This window comes from Saccostrea echinata, unplaced genomic scaffold (assembly GCF_033153115.1).
Source record: "Saccostrea echinata isolate AGI-Se365-2 ecotype Australia unplaced genomic scaffold, CSIRO_AGI_Sech_v1 ptg000036l, whole genome shotgun sequence".
In the NCBI taxonomy this organism is placed as follows: domain Eukaryota; kingdom Metazoa; phylum Mollusca; class Bivalvia; order Ostreida; family Ostreidae; genus Saccostrea; species Saccostrea echinata.
Window position 1 is genome coordinate 5226217 of NW_026889785.1, and position 11973 is coordinate 5238189.

General features: G+C 33.9%; 2 pseudogenes; one reads left to right on the forward strand and one right to left on the reverse strand.

Moving 5' to 3' along the window:
- Nucleotides 1-6693: 6693 nt before the first annotated feature.
- Nucleotides 6694-8425, forward strand: LOC133200062 (uncharacterized; annotated as a pseudogene).
- A 1023-nt stretch (nt 8426-9448) lies between these two features.
- LOC133199790 (ATP-dependent DNA helicase RecQ-like) lies at nt 9449-11298 on the reverse strand (annotated as a pseudogene).
- Between the last annotated feature and the right edge of the window lie 675 nt (nt 11299-11973).

Below are 11973 nucleotides of genomic sequence, written 5' to 3' on the forward strand. Positions count from 1 at the left end.
AAATCTAATGAAATCACATAAAAATGTATCAAATATCTGTAACTCTGCTATTTTTATGTATTAAAATAATTTTATAGAATAATAGTGCCATGAATATGTGTGTTGTTGATATCACTATGCACACCTTTTCTTGGTCCATACACTTGCTGCCTATGTCAACACTTGAATGGTTCAAATTGTTTGTGAACAGCTACTGTAACATAAAATATACCAAAAAATGTAATGAGTCGAATACATATTTAAAATGAATGGCATTGCAATGCGCAAAACAAACCATGTAATACATGTATAACATTTTCTAAAATTCATGGAATCTTTTTTACAAAACTTTCCTGGGAATTTTAAAACTCTGACATTTGCAATAGCAATTTAAGCTTGGAAAATAACTGATTAGAGGAAACAAATTCATAAATGAAATTCTTGCATCTGTTCAAAATTGAAAAACTATTATATTGGCATACAATAAAATTATTGTGAAGTATTTTAATAGTGTACATACCCTGTTTAGAAATTGTTGCATATATTTTCTGTAAATAACTCTGGGTTATATGCATGCAGCACCTGACAGCTACAATGATGAAAGAATTGTACATCATGTATTCAGACCAGGAAATGAAATAAAATAATATGATATTCAATTTTATATTTAGAAATATCATTCTACAGATTTAGAGTTTAATAATACAGATGCTAAGAATTATTTTAAAATATGAAACACTAGTTGGTGAAAATTGAAACTTTTAATCCTATATTTTTGATTTACAGGACTCATACATGCATGTATATTACATGTACAATAGTGAATACAGTTTCACTTTACAATAATATACACTTTATAGATGTGCTAAATTATCATTTGATATCCTGCTTTCCTTTTCAAATTACATATTAAGATGATAATGTATGTCAACATAATTACATGTACATGTTTAATGAATCTTTTTAATATTATCAATGATTGAAACTGAACAACAATTAATTTAAATAAATTTAACAGCAAACTTTTGCATGCCTGTAGATCTCTATGATACATGCATTTTCTCAAAAATTAATTGAAAGACAAGGAATTGCATATTCAGTGCAAATTAATCTGTTGGTGTGCAATTTCATATCATGTTTGTGTGTGTTGTGTGTGTAAGGGGAAAGGGGGGGGGGGGCACAGACACAGCTCCTGGGCACTGCCAATACATCTTGCTATATGTATACATATTATTCATACACACACGATTATTTCATATTGATGTTAACAACAGTATGTCTAAATCTTGATACCTATGCGTACATAATCTAGGGTAGACAGGTAGAGAGGTGGGGTGCAATAGTCTCAGTACTCCATGATTTGTCTAAATATCTGCATCATCTGATAAACAAACCATAAATCTGTTACTTTATTACTGTTTTCTTTAAAAGATTTACCTGTTAGCTGTATTTTCCACCGCAAATCTCAGCTGCTGTCGCCACGTCCTTTATGTAAACAACATTCCGTGTCTCTGAGTGCAAGCGCTTGACTGAAGCCGAGTGCAGCCAAACGACACAGTAAAAAGCGAATTATTTCGACAACATGATGTTCTAAACACGAGAAAATCACTACTTCGAATTTATTTAAACACAAGAATACGGACATTTGTTAAAAATTCTCCCAATTGTCGATAAATAGTTATTTTGAGCTCTACTTCCTTATATGGATATATCAGGGCGGAGCGACTGTCATGATGTCAAACCTCATTATGACCTCATTACCATAAAAATTTCATGGGTAGCCTTAACTGTACTGCCTAAACAAAACATCATTCTTAAGGACTGTTAATAAACCCATCTCAATCCCTCTCAAACTGGCCTTTCTTAAGGTATTAGAGGTGTAATACGCCATTGCCGGTAAAAATGACAGCATTTACCGAGGTGTCTGACATCGACAGTTTTCGGAACACTGTACTTCGTAAACAAAAATAGTCTGGTTCCCGCCCCCGCCACTCCGTTTTCACTTCGTGTTGGGGTCAGGTAAAAGCCGACGCCATTTAAAAATGGCGACCTCCATGACGTGAAAAAGTACGTTTTCCAGTGGTGGAAAGTATTCGTCAATTTCGACCATTTACACGACAAAACAAGTACAATTTTAGTGTGAGAAAGATTTATAGGATTATTGCGCTTCATCGAATATACATTAAGTCTGGGTATTCTTCTTTTTATAGATTTTTATGATAATTTTTTTTTGTTTACGAACACCCCAACTTATAAATCGGTCTGTAGCTTCTAATTAGAGGGTGGCTTAGCTTAACCATCACACCCATGAGACAGTTAAGGTTATATATTTTCAAAAAATTAACATTTGTAGTTGTGGACAAGCATGGATTACAAATTAACACACATTGTTTAGTTCGAATTTCCTAGTCCTCTATTCGTTCGTTATTGCATGGGAAATAAGGGTATTTCACAATGTTCACTGCGTTATTTTGTCGATAAGCTTGATTATAGCTTATATTTTTTCATTTGTTAATCCATAAAATATTTTACTAATAATATTTCTATTTAATTACAATGTGTTTAAGAAGCGAGGTCTTGTACATGTAAGCTATGTCACATAGTATGTGTAATGGATAATACCATTTCTGATTTATATTAACAGTCAGCCATCTCATGTGATAAAAAAGGGTTGTATTGACTGATTCATTTCAAATAAATGTGGATCAGCTTTATGTCCTTCATGAGATGGTATGATACTTTCATCGATGGACCAAGATGTATGTTTTCCCTGCTTTTTTCATGCAGTTTTGCTTTTCCTACTAATTAATTAATTTATTTATTTATTGTGATATATGTACATTAATTGTTTTGTTTACAAATAGTATAAAGAATAAATCAATACCCGGCCCATCTGTTAGCTCTGTTAATGTTTAAAAAACAATTTGATCAAGATTTTTTTCTGAAACCCATTGAAGACTGTATAAAACCAAAGACATGGTGACAATCCTTCCTACAAGAAATGAAAAATCCCTAATAGTTGAGATCCTTCCACTGTTTTCTGATTGTGTTTGTGATATGAAATCAATTGTCACCTCTAAATGCTATATTGAACAAGAAGTCTCAAGTTCAAGTTCATTTATTCACTCAAAACCATCTTAAATATATGGTACATGAGGACAATGAAAAATATTTACAACATATGAATTCAGGTCAGAGGTACAAGTATATAATATCACTCCTGCTTTCATATTACAATTATCACAAATAATTCTGAAAGTGCCATTGCTTTAATTTGGACCCCTTTGACAACATCCATGTTCCCTATATCTTCCATGAAAGACAGAACACTTGCATATGAAGTAACTCCAAGAACCTGAAGACGGTCAAATACCTGATATGATGAATATAAAATCAAATTTTTTTAAAAATGTGATACTTTTACATTAAATCCTTGAAAGAATTAAAGATTGTCATACTCTGTTAATTTAATATGCTTAGTGAAAAGTAATTGATATATCAGTCATGACCAATTAGTATCAAGTACATGTACCTATATCTTAAAATTATATTTTCAATGAATGGTCTTCAATCAATTTCCTTTAAGAAAATTGATTTTTATACAAACCTACAGACCATTAATCATAAGAACAGATAAATATTGTAATTAAATACAACATACAGGTATGTAATACAATGTATGTCTAAAATTGTTCATCATTTACAATTCAACCAGGCTATGTATTTCCTTACCAACTCTTCCGTAAACTTAGTTTCAACTAATCATATTGACTTTTGACACCTTCACTGTACCAGAATTACTTTGAAGCAAACAGGTGACAACATCACCATATCACTGAAATGCAGCAGTATATACAACATACATCTCAAGAGACATGGCACTATTGTTCAAACCATATACCTTCTCCTGTTCATCCATTAGTGTGAAAATTATGTACGTTATATTTCAAGATACCTAACAGAGAGTAGGCTGCTGTAGACAATTCCTAGTTTAGATTTTGTTTGAGAGTGAACCTTACCTTATAAAGAAAATATAACCCTTATAAAGAATTAAAATATCAAATGACAACCTTCATTTCAAATAACCAAGAATTTTACCAGTCCTCCACAATGTTTATTACATGTATATTTAACACAATTGTTCCAAAATAAATTAGACAAATTGAATACATAGTTATGATAAGTAAGGGTGACTCTACCAAAATTGTGAAATTCATGGCCCCAGGGTCAGGGGTTCTGGTTCTAGGGCGGGGCTATATAGATCATATAGTGAAAGTGCATTATTTCTTTAAAAATCTTCTCCTCAACTCCTGGGTATTATTGAAACAAATTGAATACATAGTTATGATAAGCAAGGGTGACTCTACCAAAATTGTGAAATTCATGGCCCCAGGGTCAGGGGTTATTGTTCTAGGGCGGGGCTATATAGATCATATAGTGAAAGTGCATTATTTCTTTGAAAATCTTCTTCTCAATTCCTGGGTATTATTGAAACAAATTGAATACATAGTTATGATAAGCAAGGGTGACTCTACCAAAATTGTGAAATTCATGGCCCCAGGGTCAGGGGTTATTGTTCTAGGGCGGGGCTATATAGATCATATAGTGAAAGTGCATTATTTCTTTGAAAATCTTCTTCTCAATTCCTGGGTATTATTGAAACAAATTGAATACATAGTTATGAGAAGCAAGGGTGACTCTACCAAAATTGTGAAATTCATAGCCCCAGGGTCAGGGGTTCTGGTTCTAGGGCGGGGCTATATAGATCATATAGTGAAAGTGCATTATTTCTTTGAAAATCTTCTTCTCTACTCCTGGGTATTATTGAAACAAATTAAATACATAGTTATGATAAGCAAGGATGCCTCCTCCAAAATTGTGAATTTCATGGCCCCTGGATCAGGGGTTCTGGTGTTAAGGTGGGACTCTATTTATTATATAGTGAAAATGCATTAATGCTTTAAAAATTTTCTTCTCTGCTCCTTGGTATTATTTAAACAATTTAAGTACATTGTTATGATAAACAAGGATGCCTCTTCCAAAATTGTGAAATTCATGGCCCCAGGGACAGGGGATCTGGTGCTAGGGTGGGGCCATATAGATCCTATAGTGAAGGTGAATTATTTCTTTAAAACTCTTCTTCTCTGTCCCTGGGTATTATTTAAACAAACTAAGTGCATTGTTATGATATGCAAGGATGCCTCTTCCAAAATTGTGAATTTCATGGCCCCAGGGTCAAGGGTTCTGGTGAAAAGGGGGGGGGGGCTCTATTGATTATATAGTGAAAAAGCAAAATTTCTCTGAAAACATTCTTTTCTGCTTCTTGTTAAAAAGCAAAGAAGCTAGTGTATTGTTATGATGAGCAAGAGTGCTTCTTCCAGAGTAGTGAATTGCATGACCCCTAGGTCAGATGTGCTGGTGTAAGGGTGGGGCTCTTGATAATATAGTGAAAATGCATTAATTCTATTAAATAATCCTGTCTGCTCCTCAGTGTTAAGCAGATAAAGAAAGTGATTACTTATGATGTGCAAACTTCTGGTCCCAGGGTGAGAGGCTCCCAGGTGTTTCTCGATGGGGAGGGGGGGCTCTATTGATAATATAGTGAATCTGTAGTAAAAATGCATTATTTCTTTTAAAATCTTCTCTGCACCTGGGCATATCAGAGGCAAAAAGAGTAAAAGTTTTAATAAGGAAGGGTATTTTTACCAGATATTTCAACATCTGGACCATTTAGTCAAGTGTTCTGGTCCTAGCTAGGGCACTTTTAATTTGTAATCTACTGAGAGGAGTTATTCCCCTTTGCCATTTACTTTTGATAATTAATCACTGTAAATAATGTACTTGAAAGGTTAATTGAATAAGAGAATTATGCAAGAATTTTTATTGTATAATACAAAAAGTACTTTCATAGTTTTAATGATCAGGTAGACTTGTAAGTAATAGATAAATAAAAATGAGACAAAAATAACTTGTCTTATTAAGTGTTCATCAAAGATCAAGAGAGGCCAATGTAAGAGATTTCAACAAGGAATTAAGATAGTACAGAAGCAGTGATAGTTTCTTAATTTACTGTATGGTGATAGTGTTAAATGGGGAACAGATTAGAACCTAATTTATGAACTCTTAATGAATGCTAGACTAATTATTTTTTGGATTCTGATCACTCTATTTTTCTTGCTTTTGGGCAACAAAGCTTCACCTTTCAGTTCATTTTATACTCTATGGATCCTCTAAATTGTTGTATTATACTAAGGTGACCGTTAAGGCCCTTGGTCCTCTTGTTTTTTAATTGAATGTCAAAGCTACATTTGATTGATTTGACATTTATTCTTTAAGAAGAATAAATCTGTAAAAAATATTTATTATGATCAGTTGAGCTTGAATATCAAGGACATCTTGTTTATTTTTATTTGAAGTTATCAGTTGTTTATTTGATTTTAACATATTTTTTTACTAATAAAAAAATATGCTTTTATATGCTATTCTTATAAAAGATTTTTCCCTTTCTCTGTAATCAAATTATGTACTTTTCATGTGTTAATGCTCATCTAGAACAAATGTAGCCCTATTATTCACTCAAACAAAACTTTAAAATTCTCTCAGATGAACATTGAGAAATGCATGTAAAATCTCTTTATCAAAACTGTGTATTTTCGTTTAAGGGAATCTACAAAACTTTTTACAAGTGCCAGTCGGCAAGAGACCTGGGATCTTTGTTCCAGCTCCGTAATATTGTGAACAGAAGAGATGTTGTTCATGGTCATGACACAGTCACAGAGAAATTCAGGTATTTTTAATGCTCAATATCAAAATCAAGCCAATCTCTTAATTTTTCTCCTTTGCTCTGGTGAAAAATAGAGGATACTTGTCCATTAGCTAATACCTATATGCACACGTGCATTTGCAAATGGAAATTGTAAGACAAATGTATTATCTTTAGTTTTTCAACATTTATCTTTATGTATTGGCTTCATTTGTTCAGGAATTTATTTTTAGCACTTGTACTCATCAGTTGCAGCTGTGGAATGACTTGTGACAGCAACAACTAACTTAGTATTCAAGATGCATCATGTTTAATTTTCACAGGGCACACTTTGCATTTATTGAGGATGTCTTAGATGGCTACATCTGCAGTGCATTCATGGACTACTTTGGAATGGAAAAATTGGAGTGTCTCCCAACGCAGAATAAGCCTCCCCCTCTCTTATCAACCTGGTCAAGTGAAGAAAAGTTCAGATGGCTACAGTCCACTGGAAGACAAGTTCTGGAAGTTTTCATCAAGAAAGGTAACAAACTAAAACTATGAGCTACGTAATCACAGATACTAAGGCCAATGAATTGGACAAAGTGAAAAACTACACACTTAATGATGGGTGAGTCATACCCATAATGCAATTTGTATTCCATTGTACTTTTCACCATTGCTGTTATCCTGTCCTTGTAAGCTTGTTTTAATTTATAATACATGTATAAAATATGAAAATCTGCAGTTTTTTTTTTTAAAGGTAAATGACCTGATCTTTGAATGCTTAAATTCTAAAATTTTGTCAAAAAATGTGCAATTTCCCAATTCAAAAGTTTTTCTTTTGGCTTGCAGAGCTTTGGTTATCAAAAGGTAAAATTTATTACTAATTTTCTTAGGTACTTGTTTCTTGGAAACAAATGAAATGGAAGAAATGGACAACCAAAGCGCCCAGCTACAGGCATGCTACAGTGCAGCAGAGAAAGTGTACACGTGTTCAAGAGGCATTTGCAAAGTGTCCACAACTGGACTTTCCCTCAGAAAGGCGAAACCACTACTTGTACCAAGGATGGTTTTGCAGAAGCCAGAGCTTCATTCATGAAATGTTCATTGATACTCCGTGACACATATGATGCCTATCAGATGGCAGACGGTAATCGAATATTCCGTAACGCGCAGTTTGAAATGCTACTTGCAGATGCATTTCACCATACAAAATATAGATTATGGCTTTGGAGATTTCTTGCGTACGAACATGCACTGCTTTCACCTCGTCAAGCCTTCGAGTATAAATGGAATTGTTGTTCAAACACCAGTGGAGGAATTGGTAGAAATGTGCCAAATGATTTACTTGTGGAGATGAATGTTAATGCCATAAAGCAGAAGTTAAGATCTTAAGGTGCTAATGTGACATATGACAGTGCTAGAGTTATTGCACTTTCAAGCCAAGTACAAGATGACATTAAACAAAACATTATCCAACAATGTGGATCACATTTTGGAACTTCAAGGCCACCCGTCAGTAAAGTGACAAACATCTCTTTGATCATACAGGAGATAGAAAAAGGGCAGCTCATGAAAACTATATTAGGTCGTGAAGGAGTTTTCACAAACTTTGTAGATCCATTTCAAAGGGTTGATCCGACGACATTCCACAAGTGGATAAGTGCTCAGAAACAAAGAGCTAAAATTAAACTTATTTAAAATTTGTGAGATTGTGTTTAAAAATGTTAAATTCAGGATTTCGTTCTTAAATAATGTCAATAAACCACTTTAACAAATCATTTTGTATACTTTAGCTAGGCCAAAGTGAATTTTCATGGACTATATTACACTTTCATGTGATCTTTAGGAACTTGATGTCTTAAATTTTTAAATACAGAAATCAGAAATTGGAAATCATACAAACAGTTTTTAAACATTTTCCTTTCATGTTGTCAATACTATTTTCAAGTATTTATTTCATGAATGACTGAAATTTTGACTTATGGGGACTTCCTTCATTAGAGAGTAAAGTAAATATATTATCAAGTTAATTCAGTACTGTATGCATCATTGATTATATAACAAAAAACAGTTTGAATTCAACTAATTAAAGCATATTTTAACTGAAAAGTATTTGTTTGTGTAATTTTTTGGATTGCAATGATGTACTATACTAATGATTATGAAATACAGCTGAACTTTGGTATCTTGAACACAGGTATCTACAACAAGGATATGTCAAATTGATTTGGAAGCTCTAGTTTGTTTTCTTCAGTGTTTTACCCTCAATACATATTGTAATTCTAACCTTGGATGCCTCAAAGTTTTAGGGCCAAGATTTTCTCATTCTCATCAAGTTCAAGATAATGAAGTTTGACTGTAATTATAAATACGTAGTATGAAATGAAAAAAGACATAAAAATAATTCAATGACTGTCTTTAATACCAGGAAAAATAATATTTCTGTATACTCATATGATTGAAAAAAGTACATGAGGTAGAACTTTCAAGTAAAATAATCAAAGTCAAATGTCAAAAAAATTATACTGGTACCTCAAGGGAGTGGTGGTGGATTAACACGTTTTTTTTTTCTATAACAGATTAAAGTAATGTGTTTCGTGGCCAACAAGATTTTCAGTTAATCAAAGAAAACAGCACTGCCCATTTTGCATTTCTTTAATAATGGCCACTGTTCAAGCTGCTTAGTTGCAGTTTATACATTACAATCATGACAATTGTTCTTCATAAATCAAGATTGGAATCATCACTGTCATCACATTCATACATCTCAATATCTCCAAACACTTCACTCAAAATAGTACATATTTTCTCTGAAAATTCATAGGACCAAATGGGCATAGTAGCCATAATGTCATGTGGAGAAAAAAGGTTGTCAGATTTTGCAACAATTTCTTCAATCACATTGTCTGTTAGAGCATGCATCAGTTCAGATGAAAGCAAAGTGTTTGAAATGGATAAAGAAAACTTCAATGCCATCAAATTATCTCTTAAAAGAACACGGTCTGAGTCTGATACTGAACGTTCCATGCTGGGACAATAGCCCTCCCTTTCCATACACGCTGGATGTGTTGCTGGGCAGTACTCGACACCACATTTACATTCCTTTTCACAAACGTCACAGCAGTTATGTAAAGGGTTTATGTCCTCCTTGTTGCAATGGTATGAATAACACAGTACTTTGCGTCGGCACTGAGTGTCTTTTGCCAGCTGAACAAGATCTGTATCCACTTTTTTTAACATCCCTTTATGCAGTTTGAGAAGAATCAGTTCATTGGACAGTTCCCCGGTTCGCCCTGCTCTACCCATCTGTTGCACGAAGGTGTCCATTTCATGTGGCAATCCATAATGAACAATGTTTTCTAAATAGGAATAGTTGACTTCCATTCCTGCAGAATTTGTGCAGATTAGGATACGGATAAAGCCATCCTGCATCATGTCTTTTCGGATTTCTTCCTTTAAGTTTCGTTTTGCTATGAAACATATTAAAGTATTTACAATTATTTCCTAGCGCATCAACAAAAGTGCAATATATCTTTGAGACTGTAAGAATTGTCTCACAAAAAAATCACATGTCTTGGGAATGATTCTTTCTTTGCCTTTAACCCATCAATTAGCCAACCAAATGTTGTGTGTAAATCTTCATTATTAGGCACCTGAACTGATGTTATTTTAATGTTTTCTCTGTCAGGGGATTCTGCAATCACTTCAGAATGCTTACTAAAGCAACGTTTATTTAAAATCATCCTTCTCTGAGAAGCTGATGATGTTGCAGTCAATGCAGCCATGGGTATTTTAGGACAAAGTGACCTCAATTCACCTATTCGGGAAAACCATTCCCGAAAAGGTTCTTCATCTTTTCTGCCAATCCCCTTGAAAATTTGAACATTAATAATTTGGATTTATTCACACTGAATACAACAATTTAAATAAGACAAGATATATTTTATTTAAAATACCCCCCCCCCCCCCCACACACACACACACCTTAAACATTGTCCCTTTGAAATTTGTTGACAGTGGATAATATAAAAAATATTATTACTAAAATAGATAAACTGATTTTAATTTTCAAAGAAACTGACTTACCATTGCACGATTGTATGCGCTTCATCCACCACAATTAATTTTATTTTTCTCTGGTACTCTGGAGTCTGCAACCTCTCACGCCATCTTTCATCTCCCAAGAGCGCTTCTGGACTTCCAAATATAAAATCACAATCCATTTTCGTAAGTTTTGGGTCATTTAAGTACTTGTCAACGACACAAATTGCTGAAAAACCCAACTTTTGCAGTCTTTCTGTTTGTTCTTTCATGATAGAATGTAATGGTGCAATAACAAGCACACTCGAGTCTGGCATCAACAGAGGCATGCACTCATAGATCAGGGATTTCACTACCAGTCTTACAACCGACGAATAAATCCGTTCCATTTAATATTGCACTAATTACTACACGTTGAATGCGCTTCAGCTGCTGGATATTGAATCGTTCTTTCAAAACTTCAATGTCTATGGAGGGTGCCATTACTATAAACAGTGACGCTAAAGTACGATGTTTTTCATTGGCTAATGTCGTGAGAAGGCTGAGAGATCACATGACGTAAACCATCCCGTCTTTTAACAGCACCGTATGCCAAGGGTTTATGAGGAGAGTAGCGTATCAGAAACCCTTGGCTAGCGAAGATGGGTATGTTTTTGAATTTGTGCTTAAAAGACCAGAAGCTTCTGTCCACAACATTTCTTTCATCGCACAGTTTCAAGTAGAAGTTGTAAGCAGCGTTGAGAGACTTCGGTTTTGTTAGTTTAACAACATGTAAAATTTCAAGTTCCATTGATTGCCAGCGGCCTCGAAATCCAGCTGTACAATGTATCTTGGTACCTTTAGAATACTTTCTCTCTGAATTTCATTAACTGGTAAATCGTCAGGGTTAGGGTTCAAATCTTCGACCTCTCCTGAACTGTCTTCAATCTCAGAGTCATCATTAAGCTTTTCAGATCTCTCATAAATTACTTCAGGCTTAGATATTAAATACGGAAGATTATCATGCAACTTCATCACTATACGAAGAATGTCATGATTCTGAAGGGTATTTGTTAAATTAGGGAGTTTCTTGTGGATCTTCAAATGATGTTTTTGGAAATTTTCGTAGGAAACATACCAGTTATTTTGCATCAAACTTATGCATGACACATATGTACAAATTTCTGTCAACAACTGAATGTCGATACGTTCTTCCATTAAATTGC